Raw genomic sequence first — 15,162 nt, 5'->3', positions numbered from 1 at the left:
CAGTCCCTTTTATTGTAATTTCAATACTTTAAAATCTTGTAAACACGCTCACGTGTTTAATACTTGTAAACACGCTGACGTGTACGAAGTCCTATAAATACGGCCGTGCTGTCTAGCGATTAGTCATTCGTGTCCGAGCCGTCGTACAGTACGGAGCTCTCTGGAACGTTGTTATGCTTCTCGTGCAATATACGCAGTTCTCGTGAAGTTTTGTTTTGGAATCCCAAACATGAGTCATCATCGAGAACTTAATGACCGTGACGTCAACAATGCTGACGTCACACTTTTTAAAAACATTCCTTCAGCGTTTCTCCTCCGTCATATATATAACCAAGGTAGAGCCCAGGTGTCTGAAGTATTTGGTTGTTGCATAGTAGTCTCTCGGTTTCTGGTCTTGTTGGTGGGTCTCTATGTAACCAATTTAAAAGTAGACTTAGATCTGACCTTAAATGTCTGAAAACTAATTAATAACTTCAAATATTCAATCAACATTGCCGTTAATATACAGGAGAAAGCTAGTTCTGTCTGTACCTAGTACAAAGTAGTCAAGCGTACTATTTTTAAGATATGTAATTTTATTTTTGATTTATATTTGAGGCATCAACATCATTTCTCGTGGTGAGCGTTGACATCTACGTCGAAGCGGTCAAGGGCTGGTAACACCAGGCCAGCCTACGATTCAGCTACGGAGTGAACTCGGTATTAGCGACCATGAACCTGGCACTGTTCTGTATTATGAGTCAAATTACCAAAAATCCCAATTAATTTTCCTGTAGTCCAAACGTTTTTGTGTAGAATTACAAAAGAAGAACACATAAAATCCAGCTGCAAACACCATTAAGTAGCGAACAATCGACGCTCTGATGAATTTCGGTTTATGTTCCAAGCAGTGGAGTCTTTGTGGCTCTACTTTCAACAACACAATAGGGACAAAAGTTATTCAACGACAATGCGAGCACCAAATACCGATCACCGCCTCCCCCTCCTCCCTGTGTTGGAACCTAACCATTGTTTACTTTAATACTCGACTTTTATGTATATTATAGAAACGGCTCACGATAAAATTGAAGCACTCATCCGAAAATTTCGTAAAACACTTGAGTCAATAAATATGAAATTTGCTCTGTGAACTTTTCTGTGGTCCTGTTTTCATGGTAGCAACTTCTCTGTCTTAACTTATCATTAACCAAGGCCTTTTCAAGTTTTATTAAAAACCAAGTATCTTTGCATAAATGAATAAGATCAAAAAATTCTAAGGACAGTTGTTTATTAATTTATTAAGCCGTATATTAATCAGAATATTCGGGATATCTATTTAAAGATAGTGGCCTATTGCCACTATCATACTTGTACATGCATATCACTTGATGTGGCAAGCCCACAAGGATGAGCATCGCCATCCTGGCTATTTTTGAGGTGAATCCGATATGACGATATCTAGTATGAAAATAGAGACGGCCATTGCATCATGGTACAATGGTGAAAATGGCGAGACGAGACTTCATCTTAACTAATAAATAAAAAAAACGAAGTACAATAATTAGGTATAATTAATATAGTATAATTAAGAAGAAAAGTTTTTAACTAAAGCAAATAAAAGTTTGTTGTTTTACAATAATTGCGCTAGTCAAATTCTTGTTGGTTTCACGTACATTTAAGATGATACCGGATTTAAAATATTTCGTCAGTCTATTCTTGTTGACGGTATTGTTACAAAAAGCCTCAGCACCTATAGCTGTAAAGAATGAATGGGTGCGAGCGAGGGGGAGTCAATTCAATAGGAGAAAGGAGTTATGTGTAGTTATGTGTGTTTTGTGGTGCGTGTTCTCGATTGAAGCAAGATGGTTATTTTTAAAATACAATAATGTTTGGTGCCTTTGTTATATGATTTACTGATATAAAACATATTCCTTTTAAGCGGTTTTCGCGACTCGTAAACACAATTAAAGCATTTTTTACAGTTTAATCTCGCATTAAATATTTTCATTTTGCTATTTCCATCCTTTTCCATCACTTTGAATACTGTTTAGGTATGTACCTCAAGTACTAGTCACCGTCCTCGCTGAACCCATCGCTTGGGACGAAGGGCTCGACGAGTAAATTAACCCATAGACACAGCCAACTGAATTTCTCACCGGATCTTCTCAGTGGGTTGCGTTTCCGATTAGGTGGTAGCTTCTGCGAAGCACTGCTCTTGTTGGGGCCAGTATTAGTAACATTCCCGGTTTAAGCCCCGTGACCTCACCTACTCGCTCGGTTCCGCTGACATAGCCTCTCCAACATAGCAAGCTTAGGCAGAAAAAAAAACCTCAAACTCGAGGAACATAGGCAATTTTTTATAGAAGGGCCATCGTGATATTTGATTGTCATCTATTAATGTGTAACATTACGTTTTACATTTCTTTCCATCTGGACAGCTTAGAAACTAGAAATACAGTAATAATGGAACACAATCTCTCAAGAATTTGATAGATTGATTAGCGACGGACATGTCAAAAAGACTGGAACTAATCCGAAGAGCTAGAGGGAGACAACACTAATTACTTATTAATCGCCCACGTCTTAGCCAGAAGGCTAAGGGGAACCTAAGCCTTTATAAAGAATCAAAGAAATGATGAGTACACAAATGTTTTTCTCTTCTTTTTTTCCTAATTTACTTAATTTTTGTCGTTTTTGTTTTGTTTTCGATGTTTCTAATTTTAAACTAACAAATAATATGCAAAATAAGAATTTATAAAAGTTTATATTTTAAGTTTTTTTGCGTTTTATAAGAATTTGAACTATTTGTACAAGAGTGTAAGTTCATTCAGTATTTTCTTTAAGATAAGGCGGGCAAGATTTCACGAAAATAAAAAGAATTGCTCTCGTATATATTTTACGTTTTATTCTTTTAAATGGATAAAGTCGGACACATTACCGATGTGACGTTTAAGTCTCAATTAGGTACATTAAATAAATGCAAAGATTAAAGTGTTTTTTGTACTTCATATATAAAAAAATACATTAGTATTATATTTAAACAACTGGGTTAAGATAACAATTTATTATTTATTTATATTTATTATTATTATTAGTTTCGTATTGCTTTAATAATGATTTTTTTATAAATCCAACTACAGAATAAATTTAATGTCACACTAGTTGCATGCATATTATCTACAAATCACTTTCATGATTTTTTCCACGAACCAAAAGAAAAGTACTTGCCTAAGCTTAAACATGACGTTGACCTTTCGCCTTCATTGAAACGGCCAACACTTTAATAATGCTATTTCGTTCAAATAAGCATGACTAATGACTTCTTAACAAGCAGAGAGCAGGTTCTTTTAGTAGCCCTCGTGCTAAACAAAAGTGACGCTTTGGTACCGGCTGGTGGTTTCATGAACAACTTTAGTGTGACCCCACAAAGCGGTGGAACGTCATTTAAATGCACACGTTTCATTGGTTCTGAATGCTTCGGGGAAGTAGAAAAAGAACGGGCCAATTACGACGCTTTTGTGGCGCGACCTCTTTGGGCTCAAGTGTAACTTTATGTGTGGGGATCAGAGGATTTTATACGGTTACAAAGGCTTCTCGTATCTTCTGTGTCTTCTTTGATTCCTAAAAATAATATATAATCTTTCTATATACTTTTACATACACAAGATGACCTTTCAAATTCAACCAATTAATAGGTTATAGGAATTGGCTTGAAACAGGAAATTTACTTTATATACAAAAAATATTTAAATCTTCTTAAAAAGTATGTTCAATGCCGCAAAGAAGAAAGAATTTTTGGAATGTTTAATAAAAATCGTTTAATTACACTAATTAGTTTTCCAGCAAACATTAACATGAATAAAACTAAAATACCAAAGAAAGTCCGAGTCCACCATCCCGACATCCTAGTCAAAAGTTTAGTTGTATCCTTTGCTTATTTTCCTTTAGATAAGCAATTTTTTTTTGAAATGACAATCTAGGAGCTGCGTAACATAATTTTTAAGAAACTTTACAACATTATCCAAGACGAGTAACAGGAGCCCGAGCTGTGTTAAATGACGTCACGCCTTACAAAATAATCCGTGTTTAGTGTGTTTTCGAATACTGTCGAAAATTAATGACGTGTACAAGACGTCACCTCTTGTGCAGAGGCTTTAGAGTTGCGTGAACTAGCGGTGTGTTTATTTTTACTTATTTAATTTTGTTTATTGAAATCAAATAATCTCACATAAATTGGAGGTTTCATTATCTGATTTAAACAAATTATAGGAAATCGAGTTTGTTCAGTTTTTCTGGGCCTTTTTTTGGGAGTAATGGCTTTTCCCGAGTCGTAGAAACAATTACAACGACTTTTACACTTGTCGTGGGCACGAACATGGGCCATGCCCATGAAAACTGCAAAATTGTAATTATAAAATGAAAATATTAAACCTTAACAAAAAGTTTTAACTATGCCTATAAAGCAGACACCAATGGAGAACGAGATCCTTACGCGGAAGTGGCATTGGGCTGGTCACATATTGAGAAAGCCCAACACCCACCTTTCGGAGAGAGCATTGACTTGGAAAGTGTCTGGCAAAAGGAAGAAAGGCCGTCCCAGAACAACTTGGTGTCGCTCGGTGGGACAGGAGCTAGGCGTCTTGGGCATGACGTGGGAGGAGCTAAGACAAACTGCCCAAGACCGATGTAAATGGAAGGCTTTGATTCGAGCCCTACACCCCAGCAGAGGGTAATAGGAAAGAAAGAAGATGCCCATAAAGTTAATTACTTGCGTTTACCTAACTCAATCGGGCTTGATCAGCTACGATCATTAGCACGTAATTATTTTATCGTCGGGACGATCGAAATGCATTTACAGCGTGCCGTACGTTAGCCGACCGTCAATACGGCTCTCGGTCCAACGGCTATAAATTTAGTATTGAGCGGACGCAACAACAAAGCGCGTTTTGTCTTGCAAATGAAAACGCGCACATTTCGCTGTATTGTGCGCGGCTGTTTCGGTGCCCGCCATTATTAACGGCGAACATGAAAGACAAAAGGCTCGTCTGCAGCACTGAGGCTGGCCTAGATAGCGGATTATTGTACTAACACAATAGGAACGTTAATTCCGCGACTATACCATTATTTCGTTGTTTGCAACTTTATCGCGATCATCAATTGAGCCGCGATTGGTTTTTGCTGTGACAATGAATTTACACGAGAGTGAATTTTCATTTAACTATTGTAGTTATCAGTTCTCTTCGTGTCAATTATAATATCTTGTACAACGTGTGATGTCATTCAAAATAGCTGTGACAAAAAACTTAATTGAAAAAAATTGCACTCGACGACGAGAAATTGTAGTTGTTTTTTTAGTTTTGTTTTGTAGTATGTACCACACCCGATAATATAGCAAAACATTGTTGACGTCACGTTGCGTCACCGCGAGTTAGCAAGTCGTGATAATAACTGGAGGACAATCCTAGACAATCGAGCGTTTAGATAAATCGCATAAATATTTTTCTGAGCTTGCGGTAAATCTCACATGGTATCACTGCGCCAAGGGCTATGTGGGACTCCACTTAAGGGACCCAATAAGCAATTCCTTGCTTTCTCGCTCGAGTATCCTGCAACTAGACGCGCGGCTAGTCAAAGGACGTCTGACCATCCGAGTCGTTGGCGAAAACGATTCGAGGCTGGTTATAACTTTCTTAAGCGTTAAAAATATATCAGTCTCACAAAAAGATTTCGCAGTATTTTCCCCACGTCTTGTCTTAACAAAGCCCGAAATCTCTCGACCTTTTTATTTATTTTTGACGCTTATAAAGAAAATCTTCTTTTGCGCGTTCGTAAATTAGTCTTCATTTATGATTTTTATGACAATAATCGGAATTCTGCTTAATCCTGAAGGTCTAGCTTTTGCTTGTATACGCGATTTCGTCAGATTTGCACCCGTACTGCTTTGAAGTCCGCTAGTATCGTACGATTTCTTTCACGGCATTCCAAGCTCGAATCTTCACTGAATCCTTTAATAGTACAATAAATACGTTTTATATACAATATAATTTTGAGGTTACACAGAACCTTTACTTTTTATGTCAACTGTTTTTATTAAACAAATCAAACTCTATATCGTTTTTATTAAAAGATAGCGCGAAATTCTTAATACTACATCAATCTAAGAATAGAGTAGGTAGGTAAAGGGTAGATTTTCTGTTTTAAGCTATTGTACCCTGACTGTCCAATTTATCTGACTTCAGATAAAAGTAGGAGGGGATTCTCAATTCGAGGAGTATATTTAGTTATAATCTATACGTTTGAACCTTTTAAATTTTTATTTGTGTCAAGGCCTATGCGCTGCCTCTGCTGCAAATGCTCCAAGGAATTAATAGTATAATAATGATTTATAGCTAATTAACAAATACATTCTATGCAGAAAATGATGGATGGTAAACATTACTGTTATTGTGTATCAAATAAGTAATCATACTTGATTACTTATTTGATTACCTATCTTATTTATTTTACGAAAAAAATAAAAACAATAAATTTACAATTTAATTTAATTTGCTGTTATGGCTATTGGAGAATGAAATTATGAATGAAAAGCAACTAACACTTTCAATTTGACTTAAAATACATACCGAAACTATTGTGTTTAAAGCCAAATATCAAAATTCCATTCAAACTATTACGGATAGCAGTACACGTCACTAAACATACAAACTTCTCACTTAAAAATTCACAACCACTAAAAATAATTATCGCACAAAAAAAACACCAAGAATTTCACTTCAGTGGAAAGAAATACAAATTGGCGGGAAATACTACACGGAAAAGTTCGCATGAACTCTGACATCGGGGACATAAGGCCACGCGAGAGCGTACGCTGCGGCGTTGACTAGGACTGCGAGCCAGTCGGCCTGGGCGGGAATGTCTCTAGTTGTAGTGGCGCGCAGGATCAACGCGCATAACAAAGTGAAAACTTAACTTTTTTCCGTACCCTTGCTTGGTCGGCAATGCATAAATTCATCACAACTATGATATTGAATTCAATTTTAATCTACACGATTTAATTTTTTTTTTGTTAAAGCGCTGTATTGACAACTAATGGAATAGCAACAACAAAAAAAAATCAGCAATGATGATTGTATTGTCAATATATTTATAAAAACCTTATTAATATAAAATATTTAAAAACAAAGGATTAAAAAAAACTTTTTTTTGTTTGTTGAAAATACTATATACCTAAAAATAGATTGCCGCTGGTGGCATTGTCTACGACACAAGCCACCGGTGTTAATTATCATATTAATTAATTACGATATTTAATTATTGAATGTACAATGTATTAATTACAATAGTACTTACCGTTGAGCGGCGAAATTATTCTATTTTAATAAACTAAACTGGACACGGACAACATTTTTGATGGGAATTTTCTACTTTTGATTTCAGAGATATGAGCTTTTTAAATTTATTAGTGCAGGATCAGAGGGGTGTCTTTGCCTCTTTTCCGCACAATGTGTATCACTATTGAATTTGTATAACACTTTACACACAAAATTCAGATATCACTTACCTATTATGTTTATTTATTATAGATATATGTAGTTTAATTTTAATTAACAATATCTTAGCAAATAAGCTATTTACTATCCATAATATAAATTTAAACCTAATCTCAATGTAATAACGTTCTAATTGATTTTGGGAGTGTGAGATGAACTTTGCTCCGCTGAATAGTGATGCGAATCAAGAAACTTTGAGAATGTTTTAATTTTCCTAAGATTTCAGGGCATGCGTAGCCTAATAGGTAAGACGACTAGCGTAGTAATGCAATACCTTCTCAGACTAAGCCCCGGGCGCTCGTCCACCAACCATGCCGAGGCCAGAATTGCCACTCGAGGCTGATTAAAATACATACCGTTATTTTCAGACAATCGATACATTGGCCCCACTAACCGTTCAACAACAACTAGGCCCTAAGCTTGTCTATTTACATCAACAGAAACAACGAGTGTATTAATTACCGTGGAGAGTTGCATCAGAAATAAAATATATCGTTAACACTATTTAAATTTCAAACGGAACGCTATACTTTTTAAACATACAAAAAAGAACAATTAACACGTTCTTGTCTGAGCACACCGTTTAACACTAAGGCAATAAGCTATGTTTAACCAGTCATCATTATCTCTAATGATAGCTTGATTATACCAAACAATTTAATAAAACAATTGATTGATGTTATATTGACTTACACCGGCATATTTAATTTTGAATCCTCACCTTTGCTCTTGTGTTATTTGCTATACATATAATACTTAAATAATTAATTTTATAAATTGTTTGAGGTGATTCCATCCTCTCGTTTTTAACATTGCATCGCCCGCCACCGGAGTAGAGTTCATCCATACGACGTGGAGCCACTGCATTCATCCACAGTGCGTTTCCAGAGATCATTTTTGCAACGTACCATCCGGCTTTGGAATGAGCCCCCTCTATGGTGTTTCTCGAGCGCTATGACAGACCTTCTTCAAAAGAGGCTTGTGGCTCTCCACAAGCCTATTAAACGGTAGGCAGCGGCTTGGCTCTGCCCCCTGGCATTGCTGACGTCCATGAGCGACGATAACCACTCACCATCAGATGGGCTGTATGCTCGTCTGCCTATACGGCAATAAAAAAAACAGAAATACTACAAAGTACTATTTATAAACATCGAAAATAAACTGATAATATTATTTTTATAAATAAAATAAAAATGCGAAAAAAAAGCTAGTAAAGTAGTTTAGCTCAGAAAATTAATAATTGGAGATACATCACACTAAATAACAATCCAATAAGAAAACTTTTTTGCACATGTAAAGCCTGCGTACACACGTGACAAATAATGGAAGATACGCGTCGCATTATAGAAAGAAGCCAAAGCGGGAGATACAATGTTGAAACGTTGGGCTGTTGGGTAATATGTCCGACGACAATGGTGCAAATGTGATCACAAAGCCGCCGAGCGTATTGTGTGAACCCACACAATAACCCTTGCATACTCACCACGTATTACTATAACTAAGCGTAAACAAAAATATTTGTAGTATATATTGCACCTTTAGAATTATAGATCCGAGCCAAAAAATGTGTTTTTGGAAAACATCGAATAAAGTTTTCAAGCCGAAAAGACGTAGAGGAAGGGGACGGAGTGAAAGAGACCAATGGATAAGTTTGTCCCTTCCTAAGCAAATTTTGGTCATTTGATTAATAAGAGTCGCTGAAAAAGGTTTGTTCTAGGTCCATTTTTGAATTAAAGTCGAAATCCAAAAATTTCGAAATAGGTCTCTACAATTCTAAAGGTGCTAATTATAAAGTTTTTTTTAAAGAGGAAAAGCTTAATGTCTTAAATTTGTTTTAAATGTATTTTTATTACTTACCTAACTAATTAACTTACCTACTACTAACTTACCTAACTAATTTAAATACTCCCATAATACTCAAATTCTGGAAGTTAATGCAGCTACAAAATGTGAAAAGAGGGCTGAGTAGTGTAGACAAATTAGGTATAGTGTTTGAAATAGGAGTCGCCCGACTGGTCCCCTTACAGTGCAGAATGAATGTTAAGGCAGATTTATATTGAGTCAGTAACTAAAGTCAGTGCGTTACCGAGTCAGTGCTGACCTGGCATTGCCATCGTGTAAATTGACTTCAAGTCAGTACAGTACTGTCGCGTCAGTACTGACTTCAATATTCCCACTCTTCGATCAACTACTTACTATTGTATAGTTACTATTGTTGATCGAAGTTCCCGCTTCATATTTTTCGGCGTAAGTCCGCTCCCACCGCCACCCACGCCAGCGCTACTGACGCCGTGTAAATGCCCAAGTCAGTCGCTGCCGCTTTATTGTACGGGGACCACACTGCGTTGCACCACATCACAAAATGACGCGAAAAGTAAACGACACGGAGAACTTAAAGATTATTATTATATTGAGATAATAAATCACAAAATTATAGAAAAAAAGAAATGCGCGCAACAGCATTACAGAATATTGGCTGACAAGGCGTCTCTCATAAATGTGTCTTGACGCTGAATAGAGGTTGATAACAACATAAGCAAATCATCAGTCTTTTGGCGTCATTCTCAAAGCCAGTTTGTATTCCCCAGGATCTTCAATTCTCAACTGGGTTAAGAACAGAGCTGAGCCTCCAGTTTGATCGCTGGCACCTATCCATTTTCTTACCCAAATTCGCTTCTTTTTAGATATTTCTTCTAACATACCAGTTAGTTCTTGCATCATCACAAAGGTACATTTTCTCAACAAATTATTAACTCACTTTTTGCTGTTTTCGAGAATTCATTTTTCCACACTAACTTTACAAACGTGTGTACACCATAAGAAATATCCTCGACTACTGACGAAGTACTGACTGCGTATAAATCGTATGGGTCAGTTTTCGGCGCCAGCACTGATGTTAGTTACTGACTCAATATAAATCTGCCTTAAAGGCATTACTTTTACCACTGACGACACACTTAAAACATTAAAATTTACGAATAAGGAAATAAATAAAATAGTAACTATAATAGTAAAATTAGTTGTGTAAGCATAGATTTGTTCTGTGATCACTCTAATAATTTAACTCAAAATCATTTATCAGAGCTTTATAAGCACGTTAAACGACTATTAGTTGAAGTATTATTTATAATTTCTCAATAGACCTAGCACAGTCTCTTTATAACGGACTTTTAAAATTGCAGTAACTCATAGATACAAATAAAATTACTAAAAAACAACGCAGAACCTAAGCCGCTGGGGCAACAAACTTAAATTTTTGGCAGTTGATGCCTTTTATACAATATAAAACGCTTACTAAAGACGAGTTTTTTGAGATTCATCCCTAATGAGCCCTAATTGTATGGGAAACCGCTATTTTGAGAACTAGGAAGTACTGAATTTCATATACCTTCAGTTAGTAATAAATGCATACGCATATCGATGCTTTTCAGTATAAAGTTGAAAGTTCATAAGCCTAGATCACAGAAATCGTCGTGCCCTAAAGGATAACACGAGTATGTATACTTGTATCGATAATTCGCTTTTTTTTCCCTATCTATGCTAATAGCTTTGAGAGGCTATTTCAGCTTCACCCTAACATGTGTAGGTGAGCTCACGGGGCTCAAACCGGAGAGTTGCTAACACTGATCCTAGCAAGATCAGTGCTTCGCAGAATCTACCACCGGATCGGAAACGCAACCCACTGAGAAGATCCGGCGAGAAACTCAGTGGGCTGTTTCTATGGGTTAATTCGCTCGTCGAGCCCTTCGTCGCAAGCGACGGGTTCGACGAGGACGGTGACCGGTGCTTGTGGTGCCTAAAGCACCGTTAATGGATCGGGAGGATCCGTAATGACGTACTTTGGGCGACGTCGACTGTTTACCATTCGGTCTACGGGATCGGGTATGCTATAATTCGCGCTGTTCAAATCCCGCAGGCATTTTTTTTGCACTCACGTACTTACTTAACTCATGTTCCCGAATGACTCCTGTTCGAGATCGTACTCGTATTACTGATGGACGAGTAGAGGACGATGATATGCAAATTTTCAGTAACGCGATTGGTCGTCCATATTGTTCCCCTTACCCCCCCATCCTCGATTCGTGTAACACACCATTTTATTCATGTAAAAAAGTTCGAACAATAAACACCTAACTGGAGGAAAAATACGCCACAGACAAAACAGTTTTATTTCTCGGAAACCAAATTCACCAAGCCTCTCAACCAGCAAACAAAATCGCAAGCCGCACCAACTCCCATGATACAGGAATAACATCTATATCTATACTAATATACCTAGTCTTGCCATAAATACTGAGACAAAGGAAAAAAAAATTCTATTGCAAATAACATTTATTACTTTACAGTGTGTTAGTTTCATACATAAATATAAAACAATTTAAAGTATAAAAAGCTTATTCGAAGTGGTCTCCATTGGCTGCAATGCAGTCCTTTAAACGTTGAGGCCAGTTATCAATAGAAGCACGCACTCTTTCCATGGGAAAATTTTCACTGCCAATCGTATGGATTGTTTAAGGGACTCCAAATTATCATGGCGTTTAGAGCAAGCCGAACTCTCTAAAACTGACCATAAATCATAATCCAGCGGATTAAGATCGGGTCTAGACGAGGGCCAGTCTTCAGCTCTGATGAAGTCCGAAACGTTCGTTTCCAACCAAGACTGCGTAGACCGAGCTTTATGACCTGGCGCCGAGTCTTGCTGGAAGGACCATTCTTGATTATTGAACATGGTGTTGTTAAGGGGCTTCACAACCTTCTCAAGAATGGTATCTTGATACACTTGTGCCGATGTTTTGATACCTTTTTCACAAAAGTATGGCTCAGTCACTCCTTCATAGCTAATATCCCACAAAACCATCACTGAAGTCGGATAGTGCCCACGTTGCACTCTGTCGACTAATTGGGAAGCTGCCTTAGAGCTTTGAGCATAAATACGGTCATTTTGTTTGTTACAATGTTGCTCAATTGTAAAAATTTTCTCATCCGTAAACAAATATTTTCTATCACCTCCCTTTGCGTACCGCTTCAGTAGTTGTTTCGATTTTACCACCTATTCTCTTTTAAATTATCAGTTAAGAATTGACCAGTACGTCTCTTATAGGCTGCAAGTCCTAAGTCATATTTTAAAATACGCGGCTAGGTTCTAGGTGCTATCTTCATCTCCCGAGATAAAATCTTTTGCTTTCGGACAAGATTTCTTCGAATTCTTTCCCTTACTGCTTTGACCACCTTTTTCGTACGAACACTATAGTCGGATTTTTAATTAGACGAAGCCAGCTGACAGTAGCTAATGTCACTTTGTGAAATAATGTTGCTATATTTAAAGTAATAGTGATGCGTTCAGTTCTCGTTCAATCACATGAATGAACAATGAGTGTGAAGAGTTAATCATTAATTTCAAACTATAAAAGAATATTATTTATATTTTACAATAAAATTGTATTAAAGTGCTCCAATATATGTTACTAGTAGTATGTAACTACAATCAGTTTTTTTATTTTCATTACCTACCTTTAATTGTTATATTTTATACATCTATAGTTTCAACTATATGATGCATTGGAAATAAGACAGTCTTACAAGCTTCCTCGCAATGTTTTTCTTAATGTTTAAAACACTCGGTATTCAGTACAGGTAGATACTATAGGAACATAATATTTCGTCGAAAACTCGTTGGTATGTACAAAGCACGCCTAAAATTCGAACCCCGTACCCGATATCGGCAATTCGGCACACCAACTATTCACTAGACAATCGAGGCAATTTCATTAATTCAGGAGTTTTTTCAATCGTTCACTTTATCACAACACTATTTTTATTTCATCAAAAACTGACAACACAGCAAACGTCAGTTGACTTCGTCTAATAAAAAATCCGACTATACGTGGACGGCCAGATCTTTTTCTATCACAAACAGAGGAGGTCTCATTGCACCTATTAATAGCCCGGTACACAAACATTTTACTAATACCAAGCGTATGGATCTTTATCACCCCATTCCATTTTAATATCGCAAAATATTGTACAATGTATTGGCGCCAAAATGAGAAAACTCAGTGAGCAATCATATAAAAATGACAGATTCCAAATTCAAATGTAATATTTTGTTTATTTTTAATTGTAACAGTATTAGAAACGTCGGAAATAATATAAGGACAATAAAACTCCGAGATTGAGCCGTAACATTGATTGATTTCCACGGTGAAGGAATAACATCGTGTAATAAAAATGAGACCCGCAAAATTATAATTTGCGTAATTAATGGTGGTAGGACCTCTTGTGAGTCCGCGCGGGTGGGTACCACCACCCTGCCTATTTCTGCCGTGAAGCAGTAATACGTTTCGGTTTGAAGGGTGGGGCAGCCGTTGTAAGTGTACTTGAGACCTTAGAACTTATATCTCAAGGTGGGTGGCACATTTACGTTGTGAATGTCTATGGGCTCCAGTAACCACTTTAAACCAGGTGGGCTGTGAGCTCGTCCACCCATCTAAGCAATAAAAAATAAAATAAAAAAATAACAGTAGTTTTGATTCTGTCTACGATTCGCGAAAACCGGATAAAATAAATATCTTTTTTTTTTAAGGGAATTTACGGCCTGGTAACTAAGACCTTTAAGTCATGTTTTATTTTAAATTATATATTCTTATTTTTATGAAAAACGATAATATGGAGTTAAATCAGTCTTTCTCAAAGTGGGCGATAACGACCCCTGGGGGGCGTTTGAAACCTAGAGGGGGGCGTTAAGGGGTCCAGGAAAAAATGGGGGGCGTTGATGTGGGTTAGGGGGGCGCTGTAAAATTTATAATTTCATTTACTTTATAGTATTTTAAATTTTACTAAAATTAAGACTCACCTACTACACAATAACGAATAATTAGTTTATATTTCTACCCTGTATGATGTTATAAAAACTTAAAATAATTAACATAGATTTCGTAGGATAGCCCACACACCGTACGCAATCAAGTTGTAACAAGTTCCTGCGGAACATGATCGATGATAGTTAAAAAAATAGAGCAATTTTACCTTAATTACATTGCACCAGAAATTATTTTAAACATTAGAAAAAAAACTACCATGCAGAGTTTTAAAATATTACACATACGTAAACTAACACAAATTGAGGTTTTCTTTACTTTCTTTCTTGTTTTTAACATAAGGGCATTTTAAAGCATTTACCTAGCATATTATAAGAAATTACTGATGTAAGAATCATAATTTTTATATAAAATGGAAATGCGTATATAATTATTGTTCAAAAACTTGTCTTAGATTATTATTTTTTACAATTTACCCATTACCGTCCAATGTCAAATAGTATAGTATAGTAAGCCTAAACAGCTCACTTATTGTAATCATTGTTTACTATTTTATTTCTATAAATATAATAATAGGTTGGGGAAAAAGGTTTCTTCGCATTTTTTAAGAAAATTCACAACATTTTTTTATATAATTTATTCACATTTAACTAAAGTAGGTCGGTACCATTTTCGATAACTTTTTGCCATCTTGTAGGTAGGGACATGATCCCATTGCTATAGAAATTTTGGGGCTTTTGATCAAAATACCGCGTCAATTGGTTTTGGCAGTCCTCTCGTGATGTTAACCTGACACTGCCTAAAGATTTTTTAAG

General features: G+C 36.3%; 1 long non-coding RNA gene across 2 annotated transcripts; it reads right to left on the bottom strand.

Annotated features, from left to right (window-relative positions):
- Nucleotides 1-2,862: 2,862 nt before the first annotated feature.
- Nucleotides 2,863-7,086, bottom strand: LOC110385727 (uncharacterized). Of its 2 annotated transcripts, XR_005246607.2 has the most exons (3): nucleotides 6,603-6,919; nucleotides 5,698-5,984; nucleotides 2,863-3,600 (listed from the first exon to the last, which is right to left on the bottom strand). It is a non-coding gene; the product is annotated as an uncharacterized LOC110385727 (long non-coding RNA). The 2 variants fall into 2 exon arrangements; XR_009972903.1 differs by lacking the exon at nucleotides 5,698-5,984 and having other exon boundaries at nucleotides 6,603-7,086.
- Nucleotides 7,087-15,162: the final 8,076 nt, after the last annotated feature.

This window comes from Bombyx mori, chromosome 4 (assembly GCF_030269925.1).
Source record: "Bombyx mori chromosome 4, ASM3026992v2".
NCBI classification, from domain to species: Eukaryota; Metazoa; Arthropoda; class Insecta; order Lepidoptera; family Bombycidae; genus Bombyx; species Bombyx mori.
Note: the sequence above shows the minus strand (reverse complement) of the source record. Positions and strands in the feature narration are given on the sequence as shown.